This window comes from Otolemur garnettii, unplaced genomic scaffold, assembly GCF_000181295.1.
Source record: "Otolemur garnettii isolate 467f Iridium unplaced genomic scaffold, OtoGar3 scaffold00145, whole genome shotgun sequence".
Classification (NCBI taxonomy): domain Eukaryota; kingdom Metazoa; phylum Chordata; class Mammalia; order Primates; family Galagidae; genus Otolemur; species Otolemur garnettii.
Genome location: NW_003852540.1, coordinates 4002162 through 4011880, shown reverse-complemented (window position 1 = coordinate 4011880; position 9719 = coordinate 4002162). Strand labels below are relative to the sequence as shown.

General features: G+C 56.0%; 1 protein-coding gene across 1 annotated transcript in view; it reads right to left on the bottom strand.

Moving 5' to 3' along the window:
- RTN4RL1 (reticulon 4 receptor like 1) overlaps positions 1-9719 on the bottom strand; it is a 78278-nt gene that overhangs the window by 3720 nt on the left and 64839 nt on the right. The gene's annotated exons all lie outside the window — the stretch shown is intronic.

Below are 9719 nucleotides of genomic sequence, written 5' to 3'. Positions count from 1 at the left end.
TTGCAGCCATCATTGTTGTTTGGCGGGCCGGGCTGGGGATTCGAACCCGCCACCTTAGGTGTATGTGGCTGGCGCCTTAGCCAATTGAGCCACGGGCGCCGAGCCCTGAACAATCTTTTTATTTAAATTATTCCCAATAACAAGCAGAGCTTGCTTGCATGCCACCAAGGTCCACTTCCAATGGTGTCTCCCTTACAGTGTATTCCACGTCCTCAAATATGCAACACCCCCTCTGTGCCTCAGTTTCCTCATTCTAAAATATAGATAGTAATAGTTCTCCTGGCAGAGCTGGGTGGATGTATTGAGAGGACACACATCTGTGAAGGACCAAGGGTGGCACCAGGTGGCACCAGATGCTAGGCAGAAGCTGCCCTGGTCCACGTCCACCTTCTGGCTCCCTCTCCTCGCCTAGCCTTCCTCGACCTCCCAGACTGTCACTGCAAAACCAGGCCTTGCCTCTCGGCCGTCCAGAGCATTTCCTCTGTAGCTTCTCTCTAATTGGGCATTAATTAGGCATTCGTTAATGGATCCTTAAAATAATTTATTTTCGGATGTGTCCAGCCTGTGGTCGGATAATAGCCCCATGCTCATTATCGGAGCAGCCTCATTATGGACGATTGTCATTACCTGCCTTTTTCCAGGGTCGCAGCTGCCCCAGGCAGCCTGGCAGGCGCGTCAGGGTGAGGGGGGACAGGCTCCAGGCCTCCAGTGCCCCCCACCCCCAGAGGGCCCGGCTAGCCTCCCACCCCTTCAATTCCGGCTTGTCCAGCGGGCCTCTCAGAAGACCTGGGCACCTGAGGCAGCTCAGCCAAATTTCTGTTGCCAGCTGCTCCCAGAGCACTTAGGGTGGGAGAACCACCACCCTTCCTGGCCACTCTCCGTCAGCCCCCCTCCCAGCCTCACCCCACCACCCTTCTTGGCTCCCAGGCCTGCCACTGCCCAGGCTCCCGGCCGAGCAGTCCTCACCGCCACTGTCATTCGCTTGTTCCTGGTGAAACGGTGCCATAAATAAGTGACAGCTTCCAGCTGTTGGGAGTTATGGGCTCCCAGAGAGTGGCAGCTGCTTCCCGTCCCCCTGTAATCACCCAGCTTCAACTGAACATTTCCAACACATAAAAATCATCGCACATAATTTGGTTTTTGCATAATTGGGCTCAGTTGCGATTTCAGAGCAATTATGACCTCAGTGGTGGTGGCAGCACAGCTTCGAGGACCCTTTCTGGGCCAGGCCACGTGCTATACGCATCCTCCGAGTGCCTTGTCACCCCATCCACTACACAGCCTGCGGGCTGGGCCATGGCTGCTGCTGCCTAGACCTGTTTCCCCCATGACATGTATAGGAGATGTTTACTATGCTGGCCCTCCCCACTCAGAGGTGGAGGTCTGGCCTCTAGCCCCCACTGCTCAGCAGACTCCAGCCCCTCAGGGGGAGGCAGGGTGTCAGAGGTAGGAGCTTAGGTTACAGGTGCCCACCGCCTCTCAGGGAGTCGGCCTAGTGTCTCAGCCTTTCACATCTGGGCTGGGAGGAGGCCCACCCCACACTACTGCCCTTTCCAGAGCCCATGCTCCTCTTCTCCTCCCAGGAAGGCTGTACCTGCAGGTACCCTCCCCAGGGAGCCCCAGCCTGCCACTCTGAGGGAGCCCAGGGTGTCCTTCCTAGTTCAAGGGCATTCTCAGTGCTCACTGTGTCTCATCCTCCATTTTAGACTAACGGGGACAGTTTCACGACCAGCCCACAGCCTTGCTAACACCACCTCCACCTGGCATCCTAAAAAGACAAAGGCATTTCCTTCCCTTGTCCATAGTAGGAAAGGCCTTGTGGCAGGGGGAAGGGGTGAGCTGTGGATGGCTCAGTGCTAATACCACTCAACATTTGTACAGCTTATTGGAGTTTACAAAGTGCTTGTGCTCGTGTTCCTCTGATCCTTAGAACTACCCTGGGTGGTGGGGGATGGGGGCAGGCCTCCTCCACCTGCTGCTGTGGTTCTGTCTCTGCAAGGCCCCAGGTTCTCTGAAATAACCTCCAGGGGACATCGGAGCACAGGGGAAACCAGATGAGGGCCCCAGGTTAAGGGAAAAAAACAAGACTTCCCAAAACTCCTGGTAGGGGCTTAGTATGCAGCTTGCACCACGGCGGGTGGGAGGGGTCAGATAGCAGGGGTGGGGTGAGCCAAGACCCCAAGACAGGAGTCTCTCTGCCCTTCCTTGGAGGACCATAGGAGGAGTTAGGGACTCCAGCCAAGGCTTGGCACAGGGTCCAGCTCACGTTCCCTGTTATCTTAAAGGTCTGGGGGTGGGGCCTGGGGCAACAACACCACAGTGACCTATATGGAGCAGTCCCTTCCTTCCCAAGGCCCGAGGATAATGGAGGGCACCTCAGGAGAAGGCTGTGGGGCCCGAGCCCATGGGAGCTGCTCTCCATCTTTCAGTATGGCCAGATTCAGGGCACCCATACTGGGCAAGCCGCCCTTCCCACCAGGGGCCAGGGCTCTCAGCTGAGTGCCTCTGCCCCTAGAAGCTCATCCCATCTCCAAGACCCTGGACCAGCTGTCCCAGCCAACATGACCTGCCTCTGGTACCCCCTGCCAGAGCCAGTCTGTGCCTGGTCTTGGACTGTCACCCTGGGGGTTCCTCCCCAGGGAGGCTGGCATCACTTCTCCAGTGGGAAGCCCCACCCACTAATCGCCGGATTAATGTACTAAACATGACACCCTTGCCTTTGCTGAGCATCTGAAGGCTGCAAATTAGCAGGGTTCCAGGTCTCCTGGAGGAGTCTCCTGGGTGGGACGGGGTCGCTCTGCCTAAGGGGCTGAGGAAACAAGGCTGGGCCTCCCCCCAGTCCTTCCTCAGCGCTGTCCTCCATCTCCGCCAGTGGCATGCACTCTGCTGACTGCCCCCAAACCTCCTGGCTTCCCACACATCTGAGTATCCTGCAGCTTCATTCATCCCTTCCTCTGTTCAGCACTTCTTGCCTAAGTCCCAGAGTGTCAGAGGTGCCAGTGAGGAGGGCCCAGGAGGAGCGAGGATGCCCATGGCTCACTAGCAGAGGGGGCTCACAGAGCAGGTGAGCAGGTGTGTGGGGGAGGGCCCTGGATGCCCCGTGCCACTTGCCAACATTGTCCTGTCACCAGTCACCTGTGTGAGGTGCAAAGTTCCTCAACTCGTGGGGTATTTAATCTATAAAATGGGGACCAGGAGGGTCCTTGCCTTATGTCATTGCCTTAGGATCCCATGAGATTATGTCAGCTCACTGCTTAGCATGGTGTCCAGCACAATCAGGAAGAGCTGGTGCTGTTTTCAGGTCCTTCCTGCAAATCCCCAAACCCCTGCCTGCAGGGCAGGTGAGTGGCCCAAGCCCAGGTAGGCACCTCACCCAAACCACTTAGCAGCCCCCAGCAACCAGTCCTGTGGGGCCAGACCTGCTAGGGTAGGTGGGAAGTGAAGGCAAAGAGCACAGCATGTGCAAAGGCACTGAGGTGGCATGTCCCCTCACCTGGCCTCCCTCTCTTAGGCTCTAAGTAGGCAGAGCTTCTTCCTCCGCTTTGCAGGGCTGGGGAAATCCAGGGCTGAGGTGGCCAGACAGGTCCCCACTGGGACCAACACCACCAGGTCAGTGTGGCAGGGGCCCTGAAGCTTCCCAGCCCATGGAAAGAAGGAAAGGAACTGATCAAGGAGGGGCACCATCACGGAGGAGGAAATGAAGCCAGCAGAGGGGAAGCAACTGGCCGAGGCCACGCCACCAGTGAGCAGGGCAGCAGAGCAGGCCTCCTCACCGACTCCAAACCCAGGGCTCTGCACTACCTGGGGTGGGCAGGGCAGCCTCAGCTGAGGGCTAATTAGCCCTATAGACCCCCAAAATCTCAGCCTGCTCATCTCAACCTGCTGGCACCAAAGGGGCTGCCCCTGCCCCTGAGCAGGCATGGCCCAGCAGCTGGCATTCCTATGGCCCCCAAGGCAGGTCTGTGGGGCTCTCTGAGGCTTGGATACTGGTGAGTCATGTGGTCAGTCCTTCTGGGTCTGCAGCTCTCCCTTCCCTGCTGCCCTCAGCCTGTCCAGATGCTGCTCTCTAAACCAATCGCTGCTAACCAAATGCTTCTACTGGTCAGATAGTGGCCTCAGGCTGGGCTGGCTGTGCCAACAGGGCTGTTGGTGCCTCGGACCACTTGGCACTGTCTTTCCATGTGGCATCCAAGCATAGGCCACTTCCTGGTGAGTGTGTCCCCCACACAGAGCCCAGGGCCCGGCCCAGCCCTGGAGACAAGGAAGCCAGCCAGGGCACAGCTGGGCTTCCCTCATTCCCACTGCTGTATGTAGAGTGTAGAATGTGCAGGATGCCAGTGATTCCCTGTCCATGGCACAGGGCAGTGAGGAGAGTACAGACTTTAGAGCCAGAGAGACCTGGGTTTGAATCCTGACTCTCCAACTTAACAAGTGTGTGAGCTTCATTTTCCTCACCTGTAAAGTGGGGACAGTTATTTAACGCTCTGGTCTGGGCCCTCGTTGTGGATGCCAGTATCCACCTGCCTCCCCCACATCTCCATCTGTTGAGCACAATCCTCCACCACTGAGCTTTGCTATCCCCAACAAGCCTCCTCCATTCACACCTCCATCTTAGGTAAAGGTGACACCTTTGTTTTGGCTGTTCAGAATATACACTTTGGAGTCATGGGCTCCCCCCACCTCTCACCCACACCCAAACCCTCAGACATCCTGCCAACTCAACTTCAGAATTTATCCCGCCTCCATTCACTTCTCAGGGCCACCACTCCAGCCTGGGCAGCCATCATCTCTCACCTAGACCATTGCCATAGCCTTCCAAGGGGTCCTTCTCCCCCACCCTTGCCCCACAGCTCTTATAACTTTCCAGCCAAAGTCAGAGTCTCAGCTCGGCATCTGTTGCTCAAGTGGCTAAGGCCCCAGCCACATATACCTAAGGTGGCAGGTTCGAATCGAGCCTGGGCCTGCCAAAACAACCATGACGGCTGCAACCAAAAAATAGCCGGGCGTTGTGGCAGGCGCCTGTGGTCCTAGCTACTTGGGAGGCTGAGGCAGGAGGCTCGCTTGAGCCCAGGAGTTGGAGGTTGCTGTGAGCTGTGATGCCACAGCACTCTACCCAGGGGGACAGCTTGAGGCTCTGTCTCAAAAAAAAAAAAAATTAAAGAATCAAAGTCAGAGTCTCCTCTGTTCAAACTCGCCATGGCTCCTATCTCATGCAGTAAGTCCCTCCAAGTCTGTACTGCAGCCCAGAGATGCTGTCCAATTTGGGCCCCTATCCCTTCCCTGCCCCAGCCACACTAACCTCCTGCCTGGTCAGTGTGGCCTACCCCCAGCCTTCTGCAGGTTCTGTCCCCTCTGCCTGGAACAGTCCTCAGGGTGTCTGCAAGTCTCCTGCCCCCACCTCACCATCGGGGCTCTGCCCAAGTCACCTCCTTGTGAGGCCTTCCCTGAGAAGCCTATTTTAAAGGTGTCCCCTCCCTGTTTTCCTTCACTCCATATGCATTCTCTCCAAATACACTACAAAATTTACTTTTTTTTTTTCCGGAGGTAGAGTTTCACTTTGTCACCCTCGGTAGAGTGCAGTGGTGTCACAGCTCACAGCAACCTCAAATTCTTGAGCTTAAGCAATTCTCTTGCTTCAGCCTCCCAAGTAGCTGGGACTACAGGCGCCCACCACGACGCCCAGCTATCTTTTTAGAGATGAGGTCTTGCTCAAGCTCAGGCTGGTCTTGACCTCATGAGCTCAAGCAATCCACCCACGTCAACCCCCAGAGTGCTAGGATTACAGGCGTGAGCCACCGCGCCCAGCCCATATTTACTTCTTTATCTTACTCACTTACATCACTTGCCATGTCCTCTCACTCAGTGCCAGCTCCATGGGGATGGTGGTTTGTCTGGTGTTCTCTCAACTTTGCCCCCAGGCCCAAGGATGGTGCCCGGCACCGGGCAGGTGCCCAGAAACAATGGCTGAACGAGGGAATTACCTTTCTGAGTCACTGGAGGGTAGAGAGTGACACTCTGAAGACCCTAGGCACAGGGCCTGGCTCAAGAAACAGTCATCTTATTAGAACTGGGGAGCTTTAGAGCCTCAGGATGAGAACAAAGACTAGGCCAGGGCTCTATTCTGGGGTCCCCTTTGGTTCATCACAGAGGTAACCAAATGGTGAGGAGAGGATCACTGTCACCTCCAGGAAGGAGGCCCCAGCACTAGGCCTGCCCAGGCCTGGGGCAGAGTGACCAAGGTAGGTTTGACTGAGACTGAGGGGTTTCCCAGCATGTAGGACTTTTTCCCAAACAAACCAGGACAGATTAGTTACCCTATCTGAGTTGGGACTATGTCCCCCACTAAAACCTTCCAATGCAGGAAGGGGAAGGGACATACAGGCAGATGGGAAGCAGGGCTAGGCCTAGGAGGAGCCTGAAGGGGCATGGGGGTCTGTGTGCATCTATGTGCAAATGTGTGTCTGTGTGCACATGTGGGTCTCTGTGTGTGTGTGTTTACATGGCTGCGTGCTGTGCACAGGGTATGCATGTATCTAAATATACGCATGTTTGTCTCTGGGGCCCATCAGTGACGCTGGCAGCCAGGCCCTTCATCCTGCAGCATCCCTGGTGGCTGTTCTGAGCAGAGGCACACATCCCGTCCTTCTGCGCCTTATCCGGGTGCTCACTCTGGCTTTGCCTTTAGCTTCTGCTCTCCTCCTGACATGCTGAATTATGCACCCACTCCAGGTCCCTCCAGCACACCAGGATCGCTCTCAGCTGAGAAGTGGGCGGCCCCTTATTGGCATAACCTTTCAGCTTTCATCTGCCTCTCTAGTCCCCTGGAGCAGGCCTGGCTGGGAACGTGCTAATTAGGCTGCCAAGTTCTCACAGGGCGTTGTTGGAGCAGTCCCTAGCTCTCCCATCCTCCCCCACAGGGTCTTCCTCCTGCTCTCTCTGGAGGTCTCTGCGTCGGGCAGGGGCTGCAGGCTGTCACCCTGGCCGCCGTGTACCCAGTTACTACCCAGACTTAGGACAGCCCCAGTGGGACCGTGATAGCTGGACAACTCAGGCGGGTCGCTCAGTCTCTGGGGTTGTTGGAGCAGCCCCTAGCTCTCCCATCCTCCCCCACAGGGTCTTCCTCCTGCTCTCTCTGGAGGTCTCTGCGTCGGGCAGGGGCTGCAGGCTGTCACCCTGGCGGCCGTGTACCCAGCTACTACCCAGACTTAGGACAGCCCCAGTGGGACCGTGATAGCTGGACAACTCAGGCGGGTCGCTCAGTCTCCGGGGTCTGGAAACTGGCAGTCGGAGCACCAGCCTTCTAGGGTGCAGGCAGTGAGGCTGTGCACCTAACCTATGTGCCTCAGTGCTGGGGGAAGGGGAGGCCCTCCCTAAGGCGTGATGGTCAGATTACTGCTATTGCTGCAAAGGGAGCTACTTTCACTTTGCCCACCCTGAAGCTTCCAGACCCATGGCAGAGGAACTTGAAATATCAGATGCTAAGGAGAGGCTTAATCCCAAGGCTCAGGCTCCCTGCCAGGTGAGGATGGCACCCTTGCCTCTCTACTTTGCCCTCTCTCCCAGCCCTTCCATCCCCACTAGACCTGGCAGCTCTGCAGGAAGTCCAGGGTCTTTCGCTCTACTTTCACTCCCTCAAGCCCCAGATACACAAAATATGTCTTCATGTTACTCATGTTTGCTCCAGGGTTGGGGGCCCCAAGACTTGGTCTGAAGGCCAAGGGCTCCTGCAGCCTAGGAGAAGTCTGTGAAGGCTCTGAGCCCAGCCTCCTGCCGAGGCACTTGTGAAGCCAACTGCCCTCCCCAAAATGACAGCCAATTTTGGACCCTCTCACAACCTGACAGACCCACTGAACCCTAAGTGATCTCTCAAATGCATCTAGGGGGAGGGAGGAACTTCTGTGGGGGTGGGACATCCTCAGTGACAGATGTGTATTGAGATGAGGGGGGAGGGGTGTGAGGAAGAATGACGGGGAGTCATCTACCAAATCCTGGCATTGGGTAAGACTGAGGCACTAGTGACACAAAACAGGAGGTGGAACCCCACCTCTGAGGAGCAGGTGTGGAACTCTCTCCCAGGAGCGCTTGTTCCTGGTGCGACCCCTTCTTTGCTATCAGAGAAAGGCATTTAGACCCAGCATCAGGGCTCCAAGTACAGCCCATATCCTGCTGCTCAGCCCATTCTGAGTCTGCCCCACTCCTTTCTTCACTAGAGAAGCTAAGCCCCTCGCTGGGCTCTGTGACAGCAGATGTGGCGCCTTCCTTCACTGGGCCTACATTTTGGGGTAAACAAAAAACACCAGACAAGCCCAGAACAAGGGATTGTTGTAAGGGCTGAGAACACAAAGAGGGTTAAGATGGAGGTGAATGAAGGCCCCTACTGTAGCTGTGTGCTCTGGAGTGACACCTACATTGAAACCTAAAGAATAAGAATGTGCTGAGGGACAGGCTTCCATGCAGAGGGGACAGCAGGTGCAAAAGCCCTGGAGCAGGACCGAGCTTGCCACGGACAAGGGGAGAGGTGCAGGAGATGAGGTCAGGAGGGTGGGAGCCAGGTCTTGCCTGGCCTTCAAAGCCACTGAAGAGCCAAGGTAGGAGTGACGTGATTGGACCTGGGAGGCTGCTAGTGGAGGGTGGACTGTAGGGGAGCAAGGTGGGAGGCAGCAAGGCCTGTGGGTGTCATCTGTGAGAGATATTGAGGGCCTGGAGAGAGTAGGGCCATAGAGACAGGCTCCAGGGATTTCTGGGATATAGAATTGACAGGACACACAGAAGGACCAATGTGAAGGAGAGGGGGTGGCAGGCCACGGGGTGGCTTCTGAGACCCGGTTCAAATGACAGAGAGGATGGGGTTGCCATTGTAAGACAGAGGGAGGAAAATAAGCTTGGGGGGCACATGGGAGATCAGTGTAGAACCTACAAAGTCTGAGGAGCCTCTGGAGATGTTTAATTGAATGGACCAAACTGCAGTCCGGGGGAGCTGCGCACTCAGGGGTCATGGGCAGAGACGATGTTTCAATCTGTGCGAATGGATGAGGTCACCCAGGAGAGTCAAGAGGGAAGATACAAGATTGAGGCCTGTGGCCACACAGCAATTCTGGGAAAAGCCAGCCAAAAGAAGGCACGGCCCATGAGCCAAGAGGAAAACCGGGAAAGTATAGTGTTACTGAAGCCAAGAGTGTTTCGAGAAGGAGGGAATAGTCAACTGAGACAAGGGCTGTGAAGTGTTTACCTGAGCACAGAAAGTGTCCAACTCATTTGGCAAATGGGAAGCAATTGGTGACTCTGAAAAGTTCACTTTTGGCAGAAAGATGACAGAGGACACTGGAATAGGATGGAGAGTGGATGGCAGTGAGAAAGAGGAGCCAGCACTGGGCCAGGCCGGACAGGCTGGGGCACGCTGAACAACTAGGGCCCCAGAATCACCATGGCCCGCGAGACAGCAGGACATCAGGCTCTGCTTGAGGACCCAGGCTAAGAGAACATCCTCTACCATGAACACTGCTGGTCTTCCGGCAAAGGGGAAGACATGTCCAACTCCTGGCTCTCACATGTGTTTCAAGCGACAGGATGGCTCCTCACCTCACATTTCATTGGTTAAACTAAGCCACAGGGCCCAGCTCACCACCATGCAAGAATACCCCAGGGCAGTCCAGGGACAGCGAATATTCGTGAACACCCAGAGTCCACTCGTGGGAAGTTTTGCAGAGAAACGAGGCAGG